Source organism: Lissotriton helveticus, chromosome 12 (genome assembly GCF_964261635.1).
Source record: "Lissotriton helveticus chromosome 12, aLisHel1.1, whole genome shotgun sequence".
NCBI lineage: Eukaryota > Metazoa > Chordata > Amphibia > Caudata > Salamandridae > Lissotriton > Lissotriton helveticus.
In genome coordinates this window covers 265,746,436-265,774,174 of record NC_136073.1, presented here as the reverse complement: position 1 = coordinate 265,774,174, position 27,739 = coordinate 265,746,436, and the positions used below count along the sequence as shown (strand labels likewise).

Sequence of the window (27,739 nt, the reverse complement as noted above, 5' to 3'; positions counted from 1 at the left end):
GATGGGTCAGCACATATGACAGCGAATGGATGGGCTCAGGACAGGTGTCTCTGGGATGCAGGAGTAAGGGCAGGTGATTGTGGGAAAGAGTAATCAGTGTAACTGACTCTGAAATGGCTCTCTGTGGATGGGTTAGTGCAGGTGATTCTTGGATGGCTTTATTTGTGGACTGCGGTGGCTCTGTACAGTAGTTCGGATTATGGGCCTGTACAGGTGACTCTGAGATGGCTTTGTACGGGGACTGTGGTAGCTCGGTACAGCAGATTTGAAATTTGAATTTGATTTGACTATGGGCCTGTACAGGTGAGTCTGGGATGGCTCTGTATGCTGACGTTGGGCTGGTTCTGGATGTGTGCGTCAGTATTGATGACTCTAGGATTCATGGGTCAGTACAGGTGCTTATTTCATGGCTCTGCACTGTGTTTCTGCGATGGCTCAGGATGGGTGATTGAGGGCTGGGATAGTGCAAGAGGCTGAAGGATGGGTCTGTAGAGATGACTCTTGGATGGATTGGTACAAGGACAAATATGGGATAGGTCAGTATGTGCAAGTTTGAGATTGACCGGTCGCAGAGATGCAGGATAGGTTGGCACTGGTGACTTTGGAATGGGTCTCCGAGTATACTCTGAATGGGTGTGTACAGGAGATTCTACGATGATTCAGTAAAGATAAATGGTAAATATTAGTAATGGCGACTTAGCAATGACTTGCGACAGGTGCCTCTGGAATAGGCCACTCACAGCGGTTCCAGTATACGTCAATAAGGGTGACCAACTGGATTGTACAAGCAACAATGGGATGACCTCAAAAGGGGACTCGGAGGCCAGTGTACTCAAAGGAGAAAGGGGTCAGTGCATGAATGTCTGGTATGGTTTGTATGGGCAACTGGGTGAGGTATGTAGTAACGACTCTGGGATGGCTTAATGCCAATGACTCTACGATTGATTGGTATGGAGGAATAGGGCACTGTGGCAGGGCCAATATATGTGTCTGGAGTGGATCAGGATGTCCGGCTCTGTAATAGGGCTTTGTAGATGTCTGGGAAGGATCTTTAATGGTGACTCTGGAATGCATCATAGGAGTGGCTTTGTAATGGAGCACGGTGAAACACTTGGATGGATCTTCAGGGCTGACTTTGGAATGGTTCAATAGGGCTGGCTCTGTAGTGGAGCAACGTGGGTGAGTAGGCTGGATCTTTTAAGGGTGATTTTGGAACTGATATTTTGGGGTGACTCTTGGAAGGGTTAGTACAGGAAACTGGGCTGCTATGGATAACTCAGGTATGGACTGGCATGGGTGGCTGATATGTGTCTGCACATGTGACTCTTAAATGGGTTTACAAGGGTAGCTCTGTGATGGATTTGTACTGGCGACTGGAATTCATTGAGAACAGTTATTGTGGGATGTATCGTTATGGTATGACTATGGGAGGCCCCAAGAAGCCGCTCTTGATAAAGCATGTACAGGTACATGTGAAATGGGTCAGTGCAGGTGCCTCTAAATAGCTCGGCCGGTCAGTTGGGTGACTGCGGGACAGTAAGGTATAGGTGATTTTGAGATGCATCAGTATGGAAACTGTCGCCTGGGTTAGTACATGTACTTGATGGATCAGTAAGGGTTACCCTAGGATGGGTCAACGTGAGTGCTTCTGGGCTGGGTTGGTACCCGCTGCTATAGGATGGTTCAATCTTGGCAAACCAGGGCTCATTGCAATGCCCATCAGTGGAGATTGTTGTTAGGATGTTGCCCATCCATTCTTGACTAACACCCAGGAGTACCGAGGCTGCTCACACACTCGCATAATGACTAGTTGGCTGCTACACCTGTGAGTAACTGGCTGGGGGTAACAATCAATGTGGACATGCTTGGAGGCCGCTGCTCTTGTATTTTTTATTTTGAAGGTTTTGTATAGTGCGAACAAGACCCTTGCGGGTATCAGAGCGCTTTACAGGGTACATATAGGTGCATGACATATACATATACAAACAATGAGTTATGCAAATACATTACTGGTACTAATAGAGACTAGCATATATCTACAAGAGTGTATAGATAGTTCAGGTGAATTTGGACAAGAGAATCCCATTGCTGATGTGCACCTGTTACTTGGAGAATCAGAGGCCGTCCATAACTCACCCACCTGCACCGGCACAGGGACACAAGTCCCCCAATTAGTGTAGGCTTGCCTTTGCCTTTTTGATCTCCTTAGTGACTCTGGAAGGTCCTGGCAACTCGTTTAAATCAAGCACTTTTTCTCCCTAGGGGTGAATGCCTTTGATACCAGGAAGACCGGAACAGTGAGGCGTTCACCCGGCTGGCTGCCTTTTCCCCCTGATGCACCTTCTATCTCCCGCCTACAACGGCAGAGACTTTTGGGTTTGGGGGCAGTGAAAGCAGGTCTGCTGTGCCCTGCTACACTTAACTAGACTTCTATGATCTTTGAAAACAGACCCCATAGTGGGGGCCGTCTTTAGGAATGCCATTACTGTCACCACTTTCTCCCAGCACACAGCAGGCCATGCAGGATTTCTCTTTCTGGGCCATGGTTTGCACTATGGTCCCAAAACAAAGGATAGACTAATGGACATGGCATCAATGGGAGGAGCGGGTTTGACGGGGAGAGATGGCATAAGTAGTCCATTTGAGGTGCATCGAGTCTACGCAACGGTTTGCACTCGACCTCTAAATGAGTTGAGGAACCGGGTGCTGGATGTCCCATTAGCCCCACCTCTAAATGAGGTCTTAAGTTCTCTTTCCTCCTTTGACTGCTTGTGTCGCTGTATAATAAGAACTATGTGACAGAGACTCTGGAAAAGGGTAAGTGCATACTCAGACAGCCGATCTGTATACGCTTTCTACACATATACAGGATGCAGTATAGTGGAAGCTGGGTGACATCTAACATCAATGGCTGCTTCCTCACACCGGGCTCCCAAGGTTAGCGAGAACTCATGGGCTCACCTATGATTCCTGAATATACTGGCAAGGAGGGCATGCTTATAGACTGGCTTGTAGGCTGGGCAGTGATTTACCTGCCCGTTTGCATTCCTCCAGCTCCCTCTCAATGGGTGTGGCACAGGATTTGGCACTTAGGACTCCAAAACCATAATCTCTCTAAGCACGGGTCTTGTTTGCTGCCAAGCATAGGGACAGCAAACCTAAGTAATTGCCTGGTGTCCAGATCCACTCACAGGGTTGTCCCTAGATTGATGACTCAGCATGTCTTCATACTTGCTGTCTTCCTGGAGTCTGATTGCCCTGGTTGACGCGTCTGAGTCACTTTTTTCAGATTGACGGCCCTCCAGGCAATGACAAGGGAACACCCACAAGTCGGGTCAAGTGCCCACTTGTCGTCTTGGCTACGCATTTGGTTCTGCTCCAATCCAGGGACCCATTTTATGAAGGCCACCAGGAGGAGGACTTCTGGAAGTAGTAAGCAAGAGTCTCCCTAAGAAGCTCTTGTCTGTATAAATAGTCCAACACTTCTCTCTTGCTCTCAGAACATTTTGACCCAGGCAGACTTCAAGTATACTCACCCATCACATGTCCAATAACAATCACGCCATTTGCCCACTAGCAGTCTGTGGTGTGCTTTAGCATTGACTGGCAGCTGCGCAGTTACAGTGTGTCCATAGTGTATGCCCAAATCTTCCCATTCTCTCCATTTCGTTTTTAGCCAGCCTTTGTCTTGTGGTGTCCTGTCCTCTCCTCTTTGAGAACAAAGAACAGGATTTCCTATTACTTCTTTATGGGGAGAAACACGTTTCACTTACAGATGGGTAGTTTAGAATTCTACCGAGTCGTATTTCGACTAGTAAAGCTCAGGAGGCCCCTAATGGCTGGTCCAATGAGTAGCAGTGATGAATGACCACCCCTTCAGATTTATTTTGTAACGCTGAAAGGTAAGGTTATTAGATGTTATGGTGGCACTATACTGAAGTCGAGGTTTTACTAGAGCTTTACTTCAATTGCCTCGTTCCGTTGAACACTACTACACCCCCAGAAATCATTGTGCTGTTAAAATATCCAGCATTTGAACATGGTGCCTCTGATGACAAACAGTCATCTCTTAAACCTATCAATAAGAACATCTTTGATTGAGATTGGCTCTAAAACTTGTGAAAACCGGCATCCATCTTTGTAGCAGCAAAACAGTTCATCACGAAACTGCACCTAACAGTAACTGCATTGTCAGAGCTGTACTGATCGTTAATCACGGTTTCATTTCTGTGACACTCCTTTACTGCATATTTTAGGAGAACAAGTGAACAAAGATAATCTGTGTAATATCAGTTTTTAATGTCCAGCACACCTAACTCCCTGCTGCTGCCCAAGCTCCATTAGCTATGCTGCATGGCCCTTAGTCCACATCATAACACTATCAAACTAGTAGAGCTCAAATCAAAACATAATTTCATATAAAGCAATAGAACCACACTGCGGGTCCAGTTGAGTATACAGCTGGACAGTAATATTCCTGCTGCAAGCAAAATTTGGGGGCCTCCGCAGCTCGTTATCCGCGGCCGCTGTGCGGAGGGAGACCACAACTCCCAGGCTCCCCAGCACCGGAAGCAGTCATCAGCATATCCGCGCCCAGAGGCGCTTTAAATCCAGTGCAGCCCTCGCGTCGCGGGATCGCGCGCGGGTCGCGCCGGGTGAAGCCCAGGCAAAGGGCGGGCCGTCTGTGGCCGTCCGGGGCAGGACGAGGCAGGGCTGGGCCAACTCCCCAACATCCTATATCCTAACACGTCGACGGCTTGATGTAATGGGAGGGATTTGCTACTCAAAAGAGGACTGAGGACGTTTCACTCAAGGTCTGGACTAAGACTATTGTTATATTGCATAGAGTTATTTAAAATTCTCTGTTAGTACCATTGTGAATTCCAAACGAGCGACACATACTAGGGGTATGGGAAAACGGAAGTCCATGGAAGGGGGAGGTGGGGATGTTAACCCCCCAAAACACAGAAAGGGAAGGAAAGCCAAAAAAGTGATTAGCCATGCTGCTGCAAATTGTGAAAATGACCGAATTAGTAATCTTGTTGATGATTGCAGGGAGATTCTTGTGGCCGACCAAGGGTACACTAATGGTGAGGATTGCAGAGAGAAGAGTACAGCTGCATCACGATCTGCAACTGACATTATTGATCCCCCTGTAATCTCTGCTATGTTTCGGGCAAAAAGAAGAGTTATGGATGGAAGTAACAAAGAAAGTAGTAGCTGGTCTGTTCCAACGGGTGAGGCCATGGAGTTGAGGGTCATGACATACCTCTTATTGCTGCTACTGAGAATAGTTTATCTCCCTCTGCCCCTCCGATACCCTGTTCTAATAGATTTGCAGTTTTGGCTGTTATACATGTTGAGCCCCCTATCGCACAAGTGTTGCAGGCCGAAGGGTCTTGCGCCGCTTCTGTGATACAATCTGTAGCCAGTCCGGTTACGGACTCTGATATTAATAGGGGAAAACTAGCACTTGAAGAAGTTAGTACTCTAACTAATTTGGTTACCCTTTTGCGAGAAAAAATAGAATCAATGAAGTCACTAATTGTAAACCTAACTAATATGGTTGGCAGCGTGCTAGAGGGGGGGTTAAACACTCTTCCTAACAAGACAACAACAACAGGTAACTCCTTCCCGATGAGACCACGCATAGCAAATAAGGTACACCAAGTGCAAGTAGGGGATAACTGCAGAGATTTAATCCAGGTACCTATCACAGGTGTCAGGGAAAGTTGTCACCCAGTCCATAAAGCATCTACTGATGGGTTAGCAATGGCAAGACGCAGGTCAATGGGCACTGATTTAGAACCAAGACAGAAACTTGGGACTTTTAATATAGGAGGAAGAAATACTACACCTAGGGCACCTGCCAGTATGATAGTATCAGATAATAACGCTCCCAGAAGGAGGGGGAATACATACGCCAATAAGGTTTATTGCCCAAATAAAATATACATGACCAATGTCCCCAAATTAGCTAGAGGGACAAGTGGTAATAGAGAGTACGCAGATTCCCTAACTAATAAAGCAATTCACTGGCTGCGCCACGTTAGAGGCTGCCGTTCGGTGATTAGGGAAGATATTTTGGAGGCAACAAGGTTAAGCTCTCCACACGATAAATATGACTCTATCGAGTTAACTTTGAACTCAGCATCCCTTGCTGAAAATCTTTTTGCCTTGGAGTTTAGAACTAGCGCACCAGCACACTCAATGATCCAGCTAAGGAAGTCGTATTCTCCACCTCAGGAGTGCCCTCTTTATACACAGAGAAGCGTGGTTGGGAGACATGGCTCCGGGTTGGATAATAATGATTGACGTACACCAGACCTGAACCCAGGAATGGCTGGTAATATGGAGGCCAGCCTTGGTGAGAGAGTGACGGGGGTAATACCGACGGCTGGTAGTGAAATTATCGGTGCAGACTATCCTGCACACTGGAATACGAAGTTAAGTGAGGAAAGTAAGGAGAATCCTCCCACTTATTCGAATCTAGGACCTATTGTTGGAATAGAGAGGGAATCATGTATAATCCCTGCCATTGCCACATCCTCAACCCCGATTAGCAGCAATAGACCTGGAGTGGGCAAGCTAATCCCATGGAACATTGCTGGCTTGCGTTCCAGACAGCAGTCTCCGGAATGGTTATCGTTCATCAATGAATTTGATGTGTGCATCTTCCAGGAGACTTGGCTGTGCGAACCGCATTTTGCCCAGGGATATTTAAATTACTTTGTCCCGCCAATTAAAGGACCCAAGGGGCGACCGATGGGAGGCTTGGTCATCTGTGTCCGGCAGGGTTTATCACTCCACATCAAAGAGGTAGCCACCAAAAGTAAGGACATCCAACTCATCAGAGCCGATCTGGGTCCCTTGGGTTGGCTTGATATTTACAATGTTTATGCTAGGGGTAACAAGGGAGGGAGGTCACAAGTTAAAGCGGCTTTGGATTCCCTCCTAGAAATTAACTCTGCAGATAATAACATAGTTGTAGCTGGTGATCTAAATCGAACTTTCGAGCCTTTGGTTGCCTATGATCATTATCCTGGGGATGAGGAGGATAGGCAATGGGGTGTTCCCAAATTGGATTTGAAACCTGTTACTCGATGGTCTGAGGATGTTATATGTATAAATGATATCTGCTATGAAAGGGGATTAAGGGCATTAAACGGGAGAACTGAGAGCGATAAGATAGGGGCAAATACTTTTGATAATGGGCGTTACAGCAGTAGAATTGATTATGTCCTCTGTAGTATGAAACTGTGGAAACTGGTTGGTGACAGGGAGGTCAAATGGCGAATTGAAAGTGATCATAATCCGCTGTGTGTGGTGCATAAATGGTGGAAATCTGAACAAGTAGAATCGAACTTGGATGCGGAATGTCCACCTATAAGTGTCCCCTCAAATGATCTGCGCAGGCTCAAATGGGCGCATGTCATGGCCAACCAACAGGTCTTGGATAGTATTGGTGAAGAGGCCGATAAAGCCACACTGGCCATTGAGCAAATGAATATATCTGATGTAGGTTTGGATGAAGTAACTAAAATCCATGACTGCCTCTTTTTGAGTATTAGGGATCACTTTTTAAAACCAGTTAAGAGGAACACTGGTGCAACCCCCAAGCCGTCTAAGTGGTACAATATTGAATGTAGGAATGATAGATTTGCCCTAGGCACTGCTATCAAGGAGAGGCATATGGAGACCATTCGTATCACCAGAAAGGAGTATAGGAGGTGTATAATAAAAGCCAAGAAACTGTGGGATTAGCTCCATTGGCAAGATCTAAAGGAAGCCAGTGATAGAAAAGATTCTAGGCAATTTTGGAATATCGTCAAGTGGGGTAGGGGGGGGTGAATCTCACCCTCCAAAAAATAATGTATCACAGGAGGACTGGGTGAATTATTTTAAACCTCAGTACGCCCAAAATCAGCTCGATAACATGATGGATGGCTTTAGGCCAGTCTTTCATAAGGGAATTTTTTTTAACATTAATGAAGTTACAATTGCTCTTAGTACAGTGGCCAGTGGTAGAGCACCGTGTCTAGATGGGGTACCGGCGGACGTTTTTCTTCATGACAAAGAACGCTGGGGCAAGTATATTGTCTCCTCGCTAATGCAGTGGCCCAGGGTGCTCCTGTCCCGGTATCATGGCAGGGCGCTGTGATAATCCCTGTATTTAAGAAAGGCGACAAATCACAGCCTGGAAATTACAGGCCCATAAGCCTTATCAATACTATCCAAAAGGTGGTTGGGAGGATGGTTGTTAACAGGATACTTGATTGGGCCGAGGAGAATAGTGCTCTGTCGCCCTTTCAGGCGGGGTTTCGAAAGTTTACCAGCACGGTGGATCAGGTCTTTCTGTTCACTCTACTGCAATGGAAGACTGTGTTACTGGGCAAAGGCAGCTTGTACGCGGCATTTGTCGATTTGCGTGCTGCCTTTGACCTAGTTCCTAGGTCTCAGTTGTGGTTAGTTTTGAAGAACCTGGGCCTACTCGTAGAACTGCTAACATTGCTGATGAGGCTGCATGAAGCAAACTTTGCTAAGATACAGTGGGGTGGGCAGGGAATGGTTACCTCAGACTTCCCAGTGCAGCGTGGTGTCCGCCAAGGGTGCTCGATGGTTCCCACGCTTTTTACGCTGTATATTAATGGTGTTGTTGCTCGCATGCTATCTGTAAATACGGATGCTCCCTCCTTGGCTGGCTTTAAGACACCTATTTTAATGTTTGCAGATGATACTCTGATTTTATCTAAGACCCCGAGTGGCCTGCAGCATGCCCTATCCATTTTTGAAAAATTCTGTGGGGACCATGGCTTGGAAGTTAATGTGGCCAAAACCAAGCTCATGGTTTTTAATCCTCATCGTAGTTTTAAAAATAAACTAGAGGGGGCGTGGCTTGGGCGGCGATGTGCTGAGACGTGCTTTGCAGGAGCTCCGGTGCCCCACTGCCTGTATAAGCCTTTTTTTTGCGGAGTTGGGGCGCCGAGCTCTGCCCCGTGATCTGTGGGGGCTCCTGGAGAGTGGGGGCACCTGCGATGTGAAGCAGACCGCCGCAGAGGACTGCTGTGTGCACCGGCGGCCTGCGAGTGTCCCGGCGAGCCTTGGCGAGCGGCCGCGCCCGCCATTTTGTGCAGTCTCCCGGATCTGGATCCCCGCGCCCTAGCCCTGTGTGCGAGCCGCCGGCGGGCTGAGGGCTGGTCGGGGGAGCCTACGGAGGCAGGAACGACGGCGAGCCGACAGAGGTGCGGGAGAGGCCCGGCAAGGTTGGAGGCCTGAACGCGTTCTGAGGGGCCCGGCGCAGTTTGCAGGAACGGCGGAGGCGGCTGGGAGAGCGGCTTCTGCACCGCGCTCGGCGAGGTGGTGAGGAGCTCGGCGGAATATTGCTGTGTTGCCCGCGACCTGCCTGGGGGGCATAGTGCGTGTGGAGGGAGCTGTGGCCCCGATCCCCCCCCCTCTTTCCACTGGGCTGCTGGTGTAGTGAGAGCTCCGAGGGACCTGGAGGTGGCCTGCGGGGGTGGCGCGGAGAGCGCGGCCGCCATTTTACGCCTTGCAACGGAGCGGAGGAGCCGGCAGTGAGGCGCTGGACCTGTTGAGGGGGCTGACCCTGGACCCTGGCCTCAGTGGGGCCCCTGTGAGGTACGGAGCGACACTGGAGGGTGGCTGTGACGGCCGGGGGCCCTGCAAGTTAACATGGAGGCGGGAGGAGTGAGGTGACGGACTCCTGCACGGCCCCCCTGTGGGGGGGAGTCCTGGCCCCCTGGAGGTGCGGGAGCTGAAAGTGGACCGGGAGTTGGCGCTGGGCCCGGAGGACTGTGGGCTGTGGCTCTGAAGGCAGGCCCTGAGACGGGACTGAAGGTGAGGGGCGAGGGGGCCCAGGGTGTTGTGGACCCCCTGGATAAGCGGAGAACTACTGACTGAGCCTTTACCGGCGGGGGGGGCTCTCCCCGATTGCGACCACGGACGACGGCCTCTGCGGAAGTGGGGGGTCCAGTGCTGTGCCTGGTGCCTCGACTTCTGGCTCGTCTGGGGGGGCTGCCCTGTACATCCCTGGCTCTTTGACCCTCCCATAGAGGTCTGGACACTGCCCTGGGCTGCTGGACCCCTGCTGCTGGCTGTGCTGTGCCTGTGCTTCCCTAGTGTGCCCTCCGCAGTTGATTGGGGTGCTTCGGGGGGGCCTGTATCTTGCTGCAATTTGCCAGGCTGGACCTGCTGTTTGGGGGCACTGCCGGAGGGGTGGGAGACACGGTCTGGGCTTCTGCTGGGCCCTACCGTATTGGACACACCGCTAGGCCTTGTTTGCGGCCCTGACAATGACACGCTCCAGGGGGGGGTAAAGCGGATCCAGCAACGACCTCCAAGACCAACTCTGTGGTGGCCATGTGGGGCAAAGCAGGGGAGTCGGCGTCGACCGAGAGTTCCTCCCAACCCGTCGAGGACTCGCCACCGGTGACCCAGGCCTTTATGTCCTCCTTTATAGCTGAAATCAAGACAGAGATAGGCTCCCTGCGCTCGGAGAGTTGCGCAAAGAGGTTACTGAACTGGGGGATAGGGTTGATGGACTCGAGAAAATTGTCGATGAGCGCACGGGGGACCAGGAGCAGCTCTGGCAGAGGGTAGCGGCACTGGAGGAGCAGAACATTGAGCTCCAGGTCAAGCAGGAGGATCTCGAAAATAGAAGTCGCCGGAACAACCTGCGCATTCGGGGCGTTCCACTTGAAGCAGAGGGGAAAGACATCATGACCTACGTGGCGCAGCTCCTCCACCAGGTTTGGGGAGACGAAGAGGCCCCCCCCGGACTCTGGACCGTGCACATCGGGTTGCTGGCCCCGCGTGCAGTAGGGGCCTGCTTCCGGACATTCTGACCAGAGTGCACTACTTCACTGAGAAGGAGGCCATACTCAAGGCGGCGAGAGACAACCCGGACCTCACCTATGACGGCCACAAGATCTAAATCTTTCAGGACCAGGCCCCTAAAACCCTGCGCAGGCGGACGGCGTTTCGGCTGGTGACGGAGAGGCTGCGGACCCTCAACATCTCCTACCAGTGGGGGCATCCCTTCACCCTCATCTTCCACTGGGAGGGCAAGCGTAGAGCCACCCGGTCCTACAGGGAGGCGGCGCAGCTGCCCAAGATGCCGGGGTCGCCGGCAGGAAGCCCTCCCCGAACAAGGCCCCAGGAGAGGATCCCGGCTCGACCCGACTGGACTACAGTTCCGCACCGACGCCGTACCCCCCCGGTGGACGAGAGATCCTCCTCGCAGGCTAAGCAAAACATCATAGCGCACATCCGCTCTCTTGAGGGTGACCGCGAGGGGACGTGATCCAATCCGTCGACCCCGTGACTTAATGCCCATGGAGGGGCGCTGCCCTTGCGACTTGTTGCGGCTGCCGTCGCCTTTAACTCCTGCCTCCGATGATGACCAGTGGTGTTCGTGTCCCATTTAGAGCGGATGCTGGTCACTGGATAAGCTGTCTGCTCTTGACCTATTTCAACAGGTGGCATGCGATGCTGTTGCGGGGCGTAGCCCTAACGCCCTTGCTGGGTGTCTTCCTTGTGTTCCCTGAGGCTCGCTGATCCTTTTTGGGCCTGTAGTCACGGTGCTCCGCGTGGTGGCTGGGGACTCCCCGCCCTCGTCGCTTGTTTAGGGCCTTCAAAGAACCGAAGTACACTACCTTGGCCACTCTGCTTGATCCACTCCGGGTAGCCATGTCATGAGCACAGCCACGATAATCTGTTTGTGAACTTGCATTGCATCCTGACTCCCACTCGGGCGGTGGGGGCACTGGGGCTGCTGTTTCCTGAATCTCTGCAGAGTCCCCCCCCTTTTTTTTCTTGTACTGCTCCATAGGGAGTGACATTCCTGAGTGCGTACAAACCCTTGGGTAGAGGATGCCCGGAGACTGGGGCAGCCCAAAGTGGCCCTGTTGGCCTTTTTTGACCTTGAACGTTATGAGGCCTGCTTGGCCGCTTCCAAACTCTCTCTCCCCTCTTCTTTCTTCCTCCTTTTCCTTCTGGTCTGGTTTCCTTCTGACCTCTTTTCTCTTTCCCCCTTTTGAGTCAGTGTGTGGTGGGGTGGAGCTGAGCTGGTTGCTGTCCTCTGGGTGGGGTGAGTGGAGTGGGGTTGCTTCTGCGCGTTCCCCCTTGCGTTGGTGGGAGCGGGGATCATGGGCGGACCCTGACTATTACACGCTATGTCTGCGCCTATCCCCCAGACCCTAAAGGTCTTGACACTCAATCTTAAGGGCTTAAACTCCCCTAATAAGCGAAAGCAGGTTTGGCGCTATCTCCTTCAACACCGTCCTGACGTTATATTCCTCCAGGAAGCTCATTTAATACAGGGGGACGCACACCGCATGGCGCATCAAAAGTACCCCCTTTAGTTCTGGGCCTCTGCGGACAGTAAAACTGCCGGGGTAGCCATTTTGTGTAGAGCTGGTTTCAGGCGGGGGGATACGAGGCCCTATAAGAGTGGGGAAGGGCGCTTTCTTAAAGTTACGGTACACATGGGGGGGGGTGCCGACTTACCCAATGTAATGTGTACGCACCCAATCAGTTGCAAGACCAATATCTCCAGACGCTTTTGCGGGACCAGCTCCCGTGTGGTGATCCGAACCTGATTTTGGGAGGAGACTTCAACTTAGTCTGGGACCCGACCATTGACCGTAGTGATGCTGCTTTTAACAATACAGGGGCAATTTCCTCTGCGCTGCGTAAACAGATTGCAGACTTAGGGTTAATGGATGTGTGGCGCTACCACTGCCCGTGTCTGAGGGACTACTCGTTTTACTCGCATGCCCACAGGTCTTATTCCCGCATTGACTTCCTCTTTGTCTCGCTGGAGCTGTTACGCGATACACTGGGAGCCTCCATATCGGACATATCACTGTCCGATCATGCTCATGTTGAGATGCTCCTCCAGGACCAGGCTGTGCGCTCCCCTCGTGAGGTACGTTGGTTCTTGCCACGGAGTATCCTTCGGGATGCTTAGGATGTGGACAGCATCCGAGAGGCCATCGACTCCTATTTTGCTACTAATGACACCCCGGAGATGTCCTTCCTGGTGGTATGGGACGCTTTCAAAGCCACGGTCCGGGGACACATCACCTCTCTGGCAATTGCTCGGAGGCGGGCCGCCTGCAAACTAGAGGCTGATCTGGCGGGAGACATCAAGAAGGCCGAAGTGCAGGATAGGGCACATCCATCATTGGCCTCTAGGAGGAAGTTAGCTAACCTTAGGGGGCAGTTGAGGCTCTTGCGCACTAATAAGGCGGAGGGCGCTTTGTTGGCTCTGAAGCAGAGGTATTTTGAGGGAGGCGACAAGGTGGGTCGACTACTGGCGGGGAGGTTGCGGGTGCGTGCCACTAAGGCCCATATCGCTAGTGTTCGGTTGCCGGACGGGACGCGAGCTCTCTCAGAGACGGCTAAGCAAGCTGCATTTGTGGACTATTATGCCGCCTTGTATAGAAGGGAGCCGACCTCGGCTGATGCGATTGCGGCAGTCCTGGCTGATTATGAGGGGGCAACGCTCCCCCCGGGGAGCATGGCGGAACTGGTAGGCCCCATTACTGAGGAGGAAATAGTGGCGGCACTCGCAGATCTTCCTTTAGGGAAAACGCCTGGCCCGGATGGCCTACCCTTATCCTTCTATCGCACATTCCAGGCTCAGCTTCGACCTTATGTCCTGCGGCTTTTTAACTCTTTCACTGATGACACAGGACCATCCCCTGACATGGGCATGGTGGAAATAGCACTGATACCGAAACCCGGAAAGGACCCGACGGTGTGCGCCTCCTACCGCCCTATAGCCTTACTAAACACAGATCTTAAAATATATACTAAACTCCTTGCCAAGCGTTTAGACCCGCACATGCCGGGGCTTGTGGACCCTGACCAGGCCAGTTTTATTCGAGACCGACAGGGAGCGGACAATGTGCGTAAACTTGCACACCTAGTGGGGAAGGTGCATCACTGGAAAATCCCGCCCTGCCTTCTATCCCTGGACGCGGAGAAGGCGTTCGATCGGGTAGACTGGGCCTTCCTTCGAGCGGTGCTCCCCAAATTCGGGTTGGGTCCGAAGATGATTGCCAGGATTATGGCCAGAATCCGGGTTAATGGGGGCTTAACACCCCCGCTGATGATACATAGGGGCACTAGGCAGGGGTGCCCCCTCTCACCCTATTGTTTGCCCTTGCAGTGGAACCCCTCGTGGAGATGATACGGCGTGAGCCGGACATCTACGGAATAATTCATGGCGGCCGGGATAATAAAGTGGCGCTGTTTGCGGATGATTTGATTCTTACCCTTACACGCCCGCGAGACTCTCTGCCGGCTGTCCATAAGGTGCTTTGCCTTTATGAGAGCGCCTCTGGTCTCAAGATCAACTATGATAAGTCCTGGACTTTTAATCTTACCATTCCGATAGAGGAGATCCCTGCTTTACAGAGGGCTGTGCCCTATCAGTGGGCTGAGAGCCATATTCGGTACTTGGGCCTCACTTTGACCTCCTCATTGGACGCCTGGTCGTCTGTGAACTGGCAGGACTGCCGAAAGGAGGTCCTGGAGGATCTACGGCGTTGGAAGCCACCGATGTTGTCTTGGTTAGGACGGCTCAATGCTGTTAAAATGTCGATCCTCCCCAAGATTCTGTACGTGTTTCAGTGCCTCCCCACCCCAATCCCGCTACACTGCATACGGAGCCTGCAGCGCGAGCTTGCATCCTTTGTGTGGGGTGGTAAGCGGCCACGCTTCTCACAAGAAATCCTTATGGCCCCACGAGACAGAGGAGGTCTCGCCTGTCCCAACCTAGTTCATTACTATTGGGCCGCACATCTTCGTTTTGTGGTGGAGTGGGGGGTGCGAGAGAGTGAAAAAGGATGGCTACATATGGATAGGGCGGTGACAGGACGCACGATCTGGGATTTGCCGTGGCTCCATCGGACAGCCCGTTCTAAGAGCGCATACATGGCTGTACCCACGAAAACGGTGCTGGACGTTTGGGACACCTTTGCCGTGTCCAAAGGGCTCACTACGTTCCCATCCCGCACACTCCCATAGCATCAAATCCGCATTTTCTGCCGGCTCACCAGTCGCGAGCGTTTGAGCAATGGACGCAAGGAGACTTCAGGGTGCTTTGTGACCTTTTTGAGGGGGGCACGTTCAAGTCGTTTGACCATTGCCGGGAGAAGTTTCATTTACAGCCGACGGCACGGTTGCAATATGCCCAATTGCGGCACTGGGTCTCCAGTGAGGAGATGCATCAAGCAGCCACACAACCCTTCACGCCCTTCGAAAAGCTGGCACGCTCCCTTGGGGGTTTGAAGCGATTGGTCACCCAGATCTATCACATCTTACAACATCCGACGCATGTACTTACCCACCCATACCAGCGTCAATGGCAGTTAACGATGGCCGCAGACATTGAGCCTTCACAATGGGATAGAGTATTGGGAGATATCCCTAAGGTTTATCGGAGCATCCCGCAGAGGGAGAATGCTTACAAGCTCCAAACCCAGTGGTACTACACTCCTCTGCGACTGCATAAGATGTTCCCCAAAGTTTCCTCATTGTGCTGGAGATGTCGGTCTGCAACAGGGGATTTTGTACACATTTGGTGGTTGTGTCCGCTCTTGACTGTATTTTGGAAGGAGGTCCTCAGCCACATTAGGGGGGTGTTGGGGTTCCCCTTACCTGAAGCCATAAGCACAATCCTACTTGGCATCTGGCCCCTGGACCTTAAGGCACTTACCCGTAGTGATTGGGTTTTGACGCTTCAGATGCTGGGAGCGGCCAAGCAGCTTATAGCCTTATACTGGAAAAAGACTGAAGCACCTCCCATAGTCTCTTGGTTCGTACGGCTCTGGCATGTTTTAGCTATGGAACTTCTCACTGCGCGAATACAAATGCGCGACACTCGCTTTGGGACAGTTTGGAAGCCCTTGGTGCGTTACCTTTGCTCAATAGAACACGCACGATACATGCCCACTAGACTTCAGACTTTACACCTTTTCGATGATGCTGTCCTTCCCGCTGACCCCAACAGACTACTCCCCTAGACATCCTATAGGACGCGGAAGACCCTGCGCTACCCCTGACGGGCGGCTGCCCCCCCTCCTACATAGAGCAACGCTCACGCCCAGCTTACATGACACCCTTCCTGCCTCTCGCTTCCTATCCCTTTCTCTCTCTTTCTTCCTTTCCTATCCTCATCTTTGGCTCTCATACATGTTTGTTGGCCCCCGTTGGGCCATGTGTGAGTACTAGGCTTGTTAAACGCCTACCTGCTCTTACTGTCCTGACGCCTGGACTTCATCTGCACCACATAGGCCTCACAGTTGTTTCTACGCCACGCGGCCGGCCCTGATGGGGTTGTAGGCAAGGCACTGTGTTAATCTGTTCCTATAGGCAGGTCATATGATCTACTTGCTATTTTATACGCGGCCGGCCTCAAAAAGAGGTTGTAGGCTTATCACTGTGTTCTTGTGCCCCTGTCCGGGGATTTGTTTAAAATAAAACAGACTTGGTATAAAAAAATTAACTAGAGGTGGTTAACGCCTTTGCGTATTTAGGGATTCATGTGGCAAAGGACCTTAGATGGGCTCAACACATAGACACTGCGGTACTAAGGCATAGGCAAATTGCAGGAGCCCTTAGTATAGAACATAGAAAATCTTTAACTAAGCCAATAAAGTCAGCACTTCAGGTCTATGAGGCTAAGGTTCTCAGCTCAGCGCTTTATGGCGCTGAGCTGTGGGGTTTTGAGAAATTGAAGCCACTGATAATTTCGGAAAACAAGTTTTTCCGATCTATTACTGGTCTTCCTGCAAGTACCCCCTTGCTGCCACTTAAGTACGATCTTGGCAGGAAGGCTATTGCAGATTCAGCTAGGCTTCGACCAATTTTACATTGGCGTAGGCTCTGGACTACTCCAGAACATTCACACTATGCGGTAGGATTCCTAGACATTATCAAGTCTGATGTTTTTCACAAAGTTAGCTGGTTGAATGAACTCAGGGAAACGCTGGTTGGTCTAGGTATGCAAATGCTGTGGGAATATCCGGAGACAGCACTATTCCCATCAAAAAAAGCCTTAAAGCATATTTATTGGGAGAAGGTGGCCTACCGTAATTGGAGCGGTACCAGCACCTCGACTATGGCTGGAGGTTTTCTAGAAGCAAAGCTTAACCCCAGCTTAGAGCTTTATTGGGATGCTATTACCATACCAAAGGATAGGAAGCTCCTTTTCCAACTTAGAGCAGGTGCCCTACCCTTTAGATCTTTGGCTGGCAGGTGGGGTAATCCGTCTACTAGCAACTGTCCTGCATGTGGAGTACATAAGGAAACAATTGGCCATTTTTTATTTGCTTGTTCGGCCTATGTAATACCAAGACGTATTTGGTTAACTCCACTGTGTAAGTCCTTGGGTACTACTAGTAGCACTGAAGCCTTAAGAATCATTCGCACTAGCACTTTACTGCCCATATCAATAGCTACTGCTAAATATTTAGGATGGGCATGGATGGTTAGACAGAAGCTTTTAGATCACTGATTCTGTCCTTGTCGCAAAGGATCACTGATTTGGTTAGACATTGTATAAAATGAGTATCTGCATTTTATATGTAATTTCTACAAAGTAATTATACTGTGTTTTTAATTTACCTGCTTGTAAATTATATTTTAATTAGCTTTTTTTATCGATTGTAAATTACTGAAACGTAATGGATTTTCTATGCTTTTATGAGTGAACCTCGAATAAAGCGAAATTTGATTGATTGATTGTAATATTCCTCCTGTAATATTTTGTATGTTCGATGTAATGCATTAACTGGCCAAGGGCATTCCCAGTCGTGGGTCCCTTGTTTACTGTGCCTCTAGAGCCAAGCTAAACCTGACTGAAGAGGCCCAATTAGGCCGAAACCAGTCTCTAATTGTGTGTGTTCCGGCTCAGAGAACACATGGCTTGGCAGTTTGGGCTGAACTGTTAGTTCTGGAGCATAGGCAAAGGCTGATTTGCATATGGCTGGTCTAATCTGTGGTGGATCAGTGGCAAAAGAATGATGAGTTCGAAGGCTGTACATGATTTCATAGAAAAACGATTTCATAGAATACCATTATTGAGAATTCATTTCATCTAAACTGTTTAATGGAAATTTTCAGAATGAATAACATTTACTTTCATAGAAAGTCTTTTTGGTCAAAATTGTCTTCTGAATGCTTCTTTTTTAAGTGTCAATGCAGGTCTTACTTTCAGAAACGGTTTTGTCAGGGATATGTATTTCTGTGCTTTACTTCAGGGGACATTAGTTCATATTTATATCATGTACACTGTCCAACATTTCTTTTGGATGCTTTTAATTCTCTGATCCATCCCCACCCGTACACCATCCATCTCTGAACCCTGACAGCCCCTAAACCCCATCAATCCCTGCCCCCTAAAACACTAAACTACACTCATCCATGAAGCCTAAAAGAGCATCTACCCCAAACATCCACCATCCCTGAAAAATAAAATCACTCACTACCCCTAAGTCCATCCATTCCTGAATCCAAACTCCCCTTTCTGTGCTTAAACCACACCCATCCCATACCTTTAAAACACTTCAGCACACTGAAACTCCACCCATCCCTGAATCCCCAAAAACCTTCACCAACCTAAAACTAGGCCTAGGCGTAGTTCGCTGAGTTTTGCTATGCGGAACTCCGCGAAGTTCCGCAAGTGGCAGAGTGCAGTGCGAACTGCAGTTTGTGCAGGTATTCCTGCCGCTCGGGTAGAAATTCTACCCGAGCTGCAGCTCACGCTCGCGAACTTACCGTTCCTGAGCAGGGAAAAAACTTCACTGGACATCGCGAAGCAGAGTTTTCTGCACTCCGCGGAGTACGGAGTGCAGAAAACTCTGCAAACGGAGCGAAATTCACAGCCCAGGCTTACCCAAAACTTCAGTCATCCAAGACCCGTCTTATCACCCTAAACTACTCATCCCTGAACACCAATAACCTCTTTATACATCTAAACTCTACCCATCCCTGAATCCTTAAAACTTACAATATGAATCTTAATCTTATATGATGTGGGTTTTTAACTTTATTTTAAATTGTATATAGTATATTTATTATAGAATATTTGTCATTTCAGCCTTGAAAAAGTCTTTGTATCAGATGAAACACGTGTCGGCTAATCGTGTGCTGGGAATTTAAATTTTTGGACTTCAATAAAAGTGTATAAGAAAATTCCTTTTGTTGATCTGATTGGATTATTTTGAATGGAGTGTCGTCTCCTTATCGTCCTCGTTGTGCAATAGATCAAAAACTACATTATGGGATTATTTTGACTCATGACCAACGCTGTTTTTGGTTAATTAAATACATTTAGTTGAATGGTTTTGCTGCAATTGCTTTGTTTTCTCATGAATCCTTAAAACTAGTTACCACTCCAAACTCCACCACATCCTGAACTCTGAAAAGTCTTCTTGGGGAGAGGATGTAGCCTCACGGGCTAGAGCGGTTCACATCGAAGCTGGGGAACCAGGTTTGAGTTTCGGCAACGATGCTCAACATCTTGTGATTCTGTGCAAATCACTTAATCTCCCCATGCCTAACAAAAATTAATGTGTCCTCATGTAACAAAACTGGTCCTCATGTAAAGCGCTCTGATTGCCAATGTCTCGGGTCAAGTTCGCGCTATATAATACTCTACAAAAAAAAAAACTGTCGCTATCCATAATTGAACCTTACAAACCCCCAACAGCCCTTAACTCCACCCGTCCATGATCCCTAAAACCCCTTGACCCCCTTACACTTCACCTTTCCCTGAAACCTAAAAACCTCTCACACACCTAAACACTACTCATCCATGAACCCTATAAATTCCTCACCACCCCTGCACTCCACCCATTTCTTAACCCTAAAAACCCCTTTCTATGCCCAAACACTAATTATTCCTGACCCCTAACATCTCCTCATCACCCTAAACATTACCCATCCATGAGCCGTAAGACCCCACAATAGTCCTAGACTTCACCCAGGTTCAATGTCATTTTGGATTTTTCCTTAGAATGACTTTTCCTTGAAAATGGTTCCTTTAATTTTCGATTTTGTCTTTTTTTTGTCTTTCCTTAAAATTGAGTTTCTATGATTTTGCTTTCTCCACTGTAGTTTCTCAGTTTTCGTTTTCGTTTTCCATTAATTCATGCACTTCAGAATTGGAATGCTACCCAGAGCAATTGCTAGTGGTTATTAGACTTACTGCAAGCATTCCTCATGTCACGTTTTTTGTGTTTGAGGACACTTCCCACCACCGTCATCTACTGCTTTATAGTGCTTGCCAAAGTAATCTGACCCCTTCAGGCTTGCTGTTTCATTCTGCAAATCAGGGATTACATCTGACTGTTGTTCATTCGTAGTCTTCAAGACACTCCTTACTGTCCTTTCTGCGTTCTCAGTAGTTCAAACCATCCTCAAGTTTTCAATAAAAGAGGGAATCTTCCAAAATATCCTGAAATCAATTTATACCCAGGTACTTCAGACAAAGCCCACACTTGATCCCAATAACTTAGACAGGTGCAAAGTTTCTACCTATTGACCCATCCTGATGCTGATTGATCTGCTTTTCACGTGGTTCTTCAACAAACTCTCATGTTGTTACATAGGGATTCGAGGTAAGGCCTTATATTGGACTTTTCCTTGTTTTCAGACTATCTACAGATCAACGCCACCCCACCGTTTACCAATTTACTCAATTTTGGAATGCTACAGGTCTCTCGCTGCCATTGCTCCAATCCTCTGTTACATCTACCTAAGACTATGGCTCAGTCTAATTGAATCATTCACTTTTACTTGCTACAGTTATGTGGATGATACAAAGAGTCTGCTGTAAGTGAAAATGAGATCTGACATCGACTGGATGACCAGAAGCCACAAAACACTAGACACTCAATGCCGGAAAAAATAATTATCTGCTCTGTGGATCACTTGCAGTTGTGATGCCCTTACCCCAGTGCCTACCAAACTGGCCCACCCACCCATGCCTTTTCTTTCTGCAAAAAACTCATTGCAGTCATCCAGGAGTCTGAGTTCACCCAAAGAACTAAAGTCAACTTTGTTGCCACAACTTAATTTCATCACCTAAGAATACTCAGAGAAATCTTTCTTTTTAATGTTTACAGCACTTGGGTCAAGTAAGCATTGCTCTGGTGGGGTTCACATATCAATAGTGCAAATACCCTTAAACTCAGAACACTGGAACATGATATTGTTAGACTCCAGTGGATATAGAACTTTGGGACAATGGCGGTCTGCATCTTAAGTGAAAAGACCTCATTAGGTCTTAGACCTTCCTTGTTGCAGAACAAATTACAGACTTCTAGGCCCAGATGCAATCTCCCATTCCAATATTCTTTTCCTAATTAAAATTCCAAAACCCATTTGAACATGTTTAGGTGGCTTAGCATTCTCCATTTAGGCAACAATGCTGTGGAACTCAACCCCGGCCAGTATCAGAAACCTTTGTGATCATGTAGCCTTAGCAAAACATTGAAGACATGGTTTGTTCAGTACTTTCGAGTGGCTGACCGTGACAAGTCCCCTGCGTATGGGAACTTGACCCAAACACCTGCTCTTAGCCAGATGTAAGAAAGTGCCCTCTTTTTTTTCAAAACATATTTTTATTGTTGACATCCAATATAGTACAAGTGCCCATAGGGCACCCAATGCAAATACACATGGTAACAAATATATAAATCAACATTTCCAGTAATAATAAAGGATGGATTCCACAAAAGATACATTGCAAGAAAACCTGGAAAGAAAAAAGGAAAGAAAAAAGACAACACCAACTGTGCCACTTTGCTTCCCCTCAACAAATATATGAATCCTAAAAGGAGAGAAAGAGTCTGCCATTCATAATCAAACCGATTGCAGCTCTACAGATATGCAAACTAACCAATATCCTAATATGGGCTGTCCAACATCAGGTAGGGGGGGGGAGGAGGCTCCAGATATACAGCCTGATTCATCAATCTCCCGTTTTGCGAGCCCCTGATAGCGATTCATAAGGAATCGCTATTAAGGACTTGCAAAACGGGATTCATGTAGGAATTGCATAAAGAAATGTGATTCCTACACATTCCTTATTTGCGATTAGCAAATTGCTAATCGCAAATAAGGAATAACTCGCCATTCATTCCTATGGGCCAAAAGGCCCATAGGAATGAATGGGGAGTATTCCTTATTTGCGATTAGCAATTAGCTAATCGCAAATAAGATAGCGATTTAAAGGGTGCCAGGGGTGTCCTTTTTGGACACCCTGTAGCACCCCTTAAATGCAAATTGAAACAGGTGTTGCGCATACACATGTCCAAAGGACATGTGTGTGTGCAACATGCAACTTAGAAAAATGCTTTAAAAAGCATTTTTCTAAGTTTTCGCTATTTACCACGAGGTTTGACCTCGCGTTAAATGGATGATGAATTGCATTTAAGGAATCTCAAATAGAGATTCTTTAAATGTAATTCCTCGCAAAATAGCGAAATCGCTATTACCGATTTTTGCATTTGGGATGATGAATCCCAAATGCAAAAATAGCGCTCGCAAAGGGCCAGATTCGCAGAATCTGGCCCTTTGCGAGCCGATTTCGGCTTGATGAATCAGGCTGATAGTCCCCTATAAGCATCCCCCTGCCTTGAAACCGGGAGTTCTAGGCCCATACAAAAATCTAGGCCCTTCTTCCACACCCCAAGCCCAACCGATGGCGAAGATTCATCCTTCCAGGCCCGGGCAATAACTCTCTTGGCCAGTGTTAGGCCCAGAAAGAGGAGATGACGCTTATATCTATTCCCTCGTATGTCCTCTGTAATGTGTAACATAGCCAGTCTCGGTGAGGAAGCAACAACCCATCCCAGAACCTCAGACAGGCATGTGAACACCCCCCTCCAGAATTTTGACAGTGCTGGGCATGCCCACACAGTATGTAAGAATGTACCCTCCATAGATTTGCGGTGCAAACAGTGCGGTATGCAATCAGTCCAGCAAGCCATAGCCTGTGCCTGGTGTTGTAAGCTCTGTGTATGTATTTAAACTTGATAAGCCGCAAGCGAGCCGCAATTGCTGCACTGCGTGGGCATGCCAGAGCCTCCACCCAGTCATCCTCATTCAAGGTACCTAAATCTTGCTGCCATGCCTCTCTAGTTTTATGGAGTGTGGTGGGGGTGTTGTAGATAAGTGTGCAGTATATTTTAGTAACTTTATGATCCCCTAAGTCTCCCATGAAAACCTTTGCCTCAATGGGGTTAAATTCAGGAATCTCTGTTAAGTGAGATATGTATGGGGTAAAGGCATGTCGGGACTGGAGATAGTGGTAAAATTGTGTGCGGGCATATCGTAATCTGCTTGGATATCCAGAAAAGTACATCCACATACAACTTCCCCCACCGTATCTATCCCATTGGCCTCCCAGCCCTGGAAGACGGACAGGTGTGTCAACTGTGGCAATTGTCCGTTATTCCACAGTGGAGTTTCCTTAGTGAGTCTCCCCACCAGCCCATATGATGGAGGGCCATCTTCCAGATCCTAAAAATCGTGACTGTGGCAGGTGGTAGCTCACGACGCAGTGCTACTCAATAGAAAACCCTGTGGAGAGCATTGTCTCCCAGCAGCCATGTGCTCTACCGCATTTGCCGGGTCTCCACGATCGCCATACCACCAGTCATTGAGAACAAGTAAATCTGAGGCCGTATAATATGCCTGAACATCCGGACTGGCCACTCCGACGGAGTAGGTAGACTGGAAGCATGTCCTCAAAGCCACCCGTGACGCACCCCCCCACAAACAAGAACCGGGAAAGGATAGCATTCAATTGACGAAACCATGTAGGTTTTATCGGATCAGGGCTGATTCTGTAGTTGATAAAGGAGACGAGGCAGAGAAATCATTTTAAAAATAGCGAATCTACCAAAAAGAGATAGAGGTAGGTGGGACCACACACGTGTCTGGCCTCCCACCTGTGTCCATAAAGGGGTGAGGTTCTTATTCCATGCCAGGACCTGAGACGAAGAGAGATGCACAACCAAATGCTTAAAGCCGTCTAAAGTGCCCTCTTTTTGCATGGCTGCCCCCACTTTTTGCTAAACTGCTGATGTATTTTGACTGAGTGTGCCCTGGGTTCCTGCCAAATAGGTACCCAGGGCCTATGTTCTTTCCCTAAACTGCATGGAAAAGCAAAACTCAATTGGCACTCTTTAGCCACAGGTCAGTCCCTTGTAAATGGTACCACAGGTACCAATGGCACTGTGGCAAGGGAAGGCCTTCAAGTGCTGCAGCACTTATTGTGCCACCCTTAGAGACCCTGAACCTTTAAACCCACATACTGCCTTTGCAGGTTGCGTGTTTTGGTGCAGAACAAAGTGAAGGGTTGACTTGGCATCGCATACATCCCTGTGTGCCATGCCCAAAACCCACTGCCCTGGCATTGGTCAGCCACCACTCTAGCTGGGTGCACTATACCAGTGGTGAGGGTACAGGTGCATGTGCCCTGTACCCCTACAGTGTCTAAGCCCAATTCTTAGACATTGTAAGTGCAGTAATTCAATTAGGAGGGTATGGTGCTAGGAGTTTGTCATTACGAACTCCACCGTACCATAATGGCTTTACTGAAAACTGGGAAGTTTAGTATCAAACTTCTCAGCACATTAAACCCACACTGATGCCAGTGTGGGATTTAATGAAAAATTTACACAGAGCGCATCTTAGAGATGCCCCCTGAAAACGACCTAACACTAGTGTCCAGGATGAGCGGCCCCTCGCCAGCTGCCACCACCAGACATGTTTCTGGACCCCTGGGTCGAGAGCCTTCTGCTCTCGGGGGTCTCTGAAGCAATGCACATCCTGGGACGAGGTGCCAAGCCTCCTCCCCCAGGATGGGCAGGGTCCACAAAGGGAAGCTTCAAAGGCAAACATACAATCACATACAACATACAATCTCATACAATCTCAATAGCCCAAAAGTAGCATCCCTAGAAACACATGTATGCACTTGCAATAGCGTAAGTGTCCGTGCATTGGAAAAGAACAAAAGGGCTACTCCAAACGAAATATAACTGAAAATGTGGAGAAATGTGCCATATTACTGCACATAATACGATCTCAAAATAAAGCCAGCCATAATGGAGCAGCCTAAAGGTAAAGTGCACATAGGCAGCGCATATGCTTTTAAAATTCATAACCAGGGCCCTCAACTTCCCGAATAAGTAATAACTAAATAGTCCTTGTTTAAGGCACATGGGCGATAGCCCAACTAGAAAGGTAAGCTACACAGGGTACACTCACCTTGGTCAGATACAGCAACAGCAAAAGCGCCTCCTCCTCCGATATTTCAAAAACCGGCGCCATAATTGACCGGCGTTAAATAGGGCATGGGCCAAATTGCGCATGCCCCGTGTCGTCATCATAGTATACCGTGCGTCATGAGCCGCGTTGTTGGCAAGCCACGATCCCGATTATTCAGCCCTGATGAAGTTCCAGCTGTGGAACGAAACGCATTGGCTGATTTCCAATTTGTAACGACAATAAAGATATTTTGGGATAAACTTGGAGCTTACTGACTTTGTTCTGGTGCACCTTACCTTTTGCGTAAAACTAATCTGAAAAGTAACTAAAAAGTAATTTAAAAACATTGACTTACCTGTAATTCAATCAACTGCATTTGAACCTGCGTTCAATTGTACAACATTGTATATGGTTTTGCAAAGCATTTATTTCACTTAACTGCACCAAGCTTGTCTTGGTTCTAGGAAATATAATAATTTAATAATATTTTTGATACAAACAAATTGGTCTGAGTTCAGTCTTTGTGTGTGTGACAACATTTGCTGCCTGAATGTGTACAACAAATGCTTAACACTACTCTCTGATAAAGTCTTACTGCTCGCCCACACTTATCTTATCTTATCTTAAGTGGAATTTGTAGAGCGCACTGACACCATAAGTTTCCTGGCGCTGAAGGAGAGAGTGCAGGGATTGTGTGGGGCGGGCTAACCAGTTAGGGTGAAAAGCCGAGTTTTCAGAAGTTTCCTAAAATTCAGTAGGGAATGACTTGACTTAACTAATAAGGGAAAAAGGTTCCATAGTTTAGGGGCCAGGTAAGCAAACTTACGGCCACCAAACTTTTTAAGTTTTACTGTGGGGGTGGCCAGCAGGTGAAGATGAGCCGAACGGAGGTTGCGCACCGGACGGTGCTGCATAATCAATGTTTTAAGGAAGTCGGGGCTAGTACAGTGGAGAGCCTTAAAAGTCAAGCAGCCGATCTTAAAGGCCGCCCTTTGCTCAACTGGCAACCAGTGTAATTTTTGCAATAGTGGTTTCGCTGATTCCCACTTTGGGGTTTTATGGATGAGTCTGGCCGCCTGGTTTTGTACAATTTGGAGACGGCGAAGCAATGACTGAGGGAGTCCATAATATAGGGAGTTTGAGAAGTCGAGGCGAGATAGTACCAAGGAGATCACAACTTGGACCAATGCTGCATGTGGTTATAGATGGACTATTTTGCGGATTTTGCGTAGTTGGAACATGCTGGAGGAGATCACAGCACCTACTTGAGCCTTGAGAGAGAGCTCCGCATCGATGATGACCCCCAGACTCTTTACCGCACTAGCCGGGACAGGGGGGGCAGCTCCTTGGGCCAGAATTGAGGGCCCCAGAATGCTGGGCTGTTACCAGGAAGGATAAGCTCAGTTTTACCTGGATTTAATTTCAATTGGTTGTCATTCATCCACAGCTGTATGTGGGTCTTCACTGCTTGAAAACATTTGGCCGCATCAGGGGAATCAAGAGGGAAGATGATCTGCAAATCATCAGTGTAATGGAACACTGTGATATCCCACCTTTTGAGCGAGTGGATCAAAGGCCAAAGGTATAAATTAAATAAGAGAGGGGAGAGGGAGGAGTCCTGAGGTACTCCGCAAATCGTGGGTACCCTGGCTGCCGTAAAAGGGCCCAGGCGAACAGCTTGTGCTCTGCCAAGGAGGAAAGATTCAATCCAATTGAAGGCAGGTCCCTGGATGCCGGCCTGACCGACATGGTGGAGAAGGATGTTGTGGTCCACCGTGTCGAAAGCGGCCGACAAATCCAGTAGCACGAGGGCCTGAGGTGACCCTTTGTCAGCATTCCCCCTCAAAGTGTCCAATACTGCCAAAATAACTGCCTCGGTGGAATGGGCCGGCCTAAAGCTGGCTTAATTAGGTTCAAGATAGCCGGGATTCTCGATGAAGTTTGAGAGGCATCGGGTAACATGAGCCTCGAGGAGTTTGGACAGATAGGGCAAGAGGGAGATGGGACGATAATTGGAGGGATCGACTGGATCCGCACCTGGTTTCTTCAACAGGGGCACTAAAGTGGCCTCTTTGAAGCGACTGGGGACCGTACCGGCGCTCAGAGAGGAGTTCAACAAGGGCAGGATGCAGTCCGGTAATGTGAGACAAACGTCCCGAAGGACAGAGGGAGGGCAACAATCGTTGGGAGACCCTGATTTAACACGGGCCGCCAACTCAGGGAATTGGGGTTAAGAATAGGAAACTGGTTATAAGACTGTTGGTTGATGGGGGAGGAATCTAATAGCCCCACGGGGGTAAGAGGAGGGATGGAACTCTTTGTGTTAACTATTTTCTCGATGAAAAAACAGTTCAGAGCATCACAAGTCTCTTGAGTGGGAAGGATTCTATCGTCCGTGGTGAGCTCATTCATAATTTAAAAAATT

General features: G+C 48.6%; 1 protein-coding gene across 9 annotated transcripts in view; it reads right to left on the bottom strand.

The window, feature by feature from the left end:
• LOC144798737 (uncharacterized) overlaps positions 1 to 27,739 on the bottom strand; it is a 1,654,679-nt gene that overhangs the window by 138,776 nt on the left and 1,488,164 nt on the right. The gene's annotated exons all lie outside the window — the stretch shown is intronic.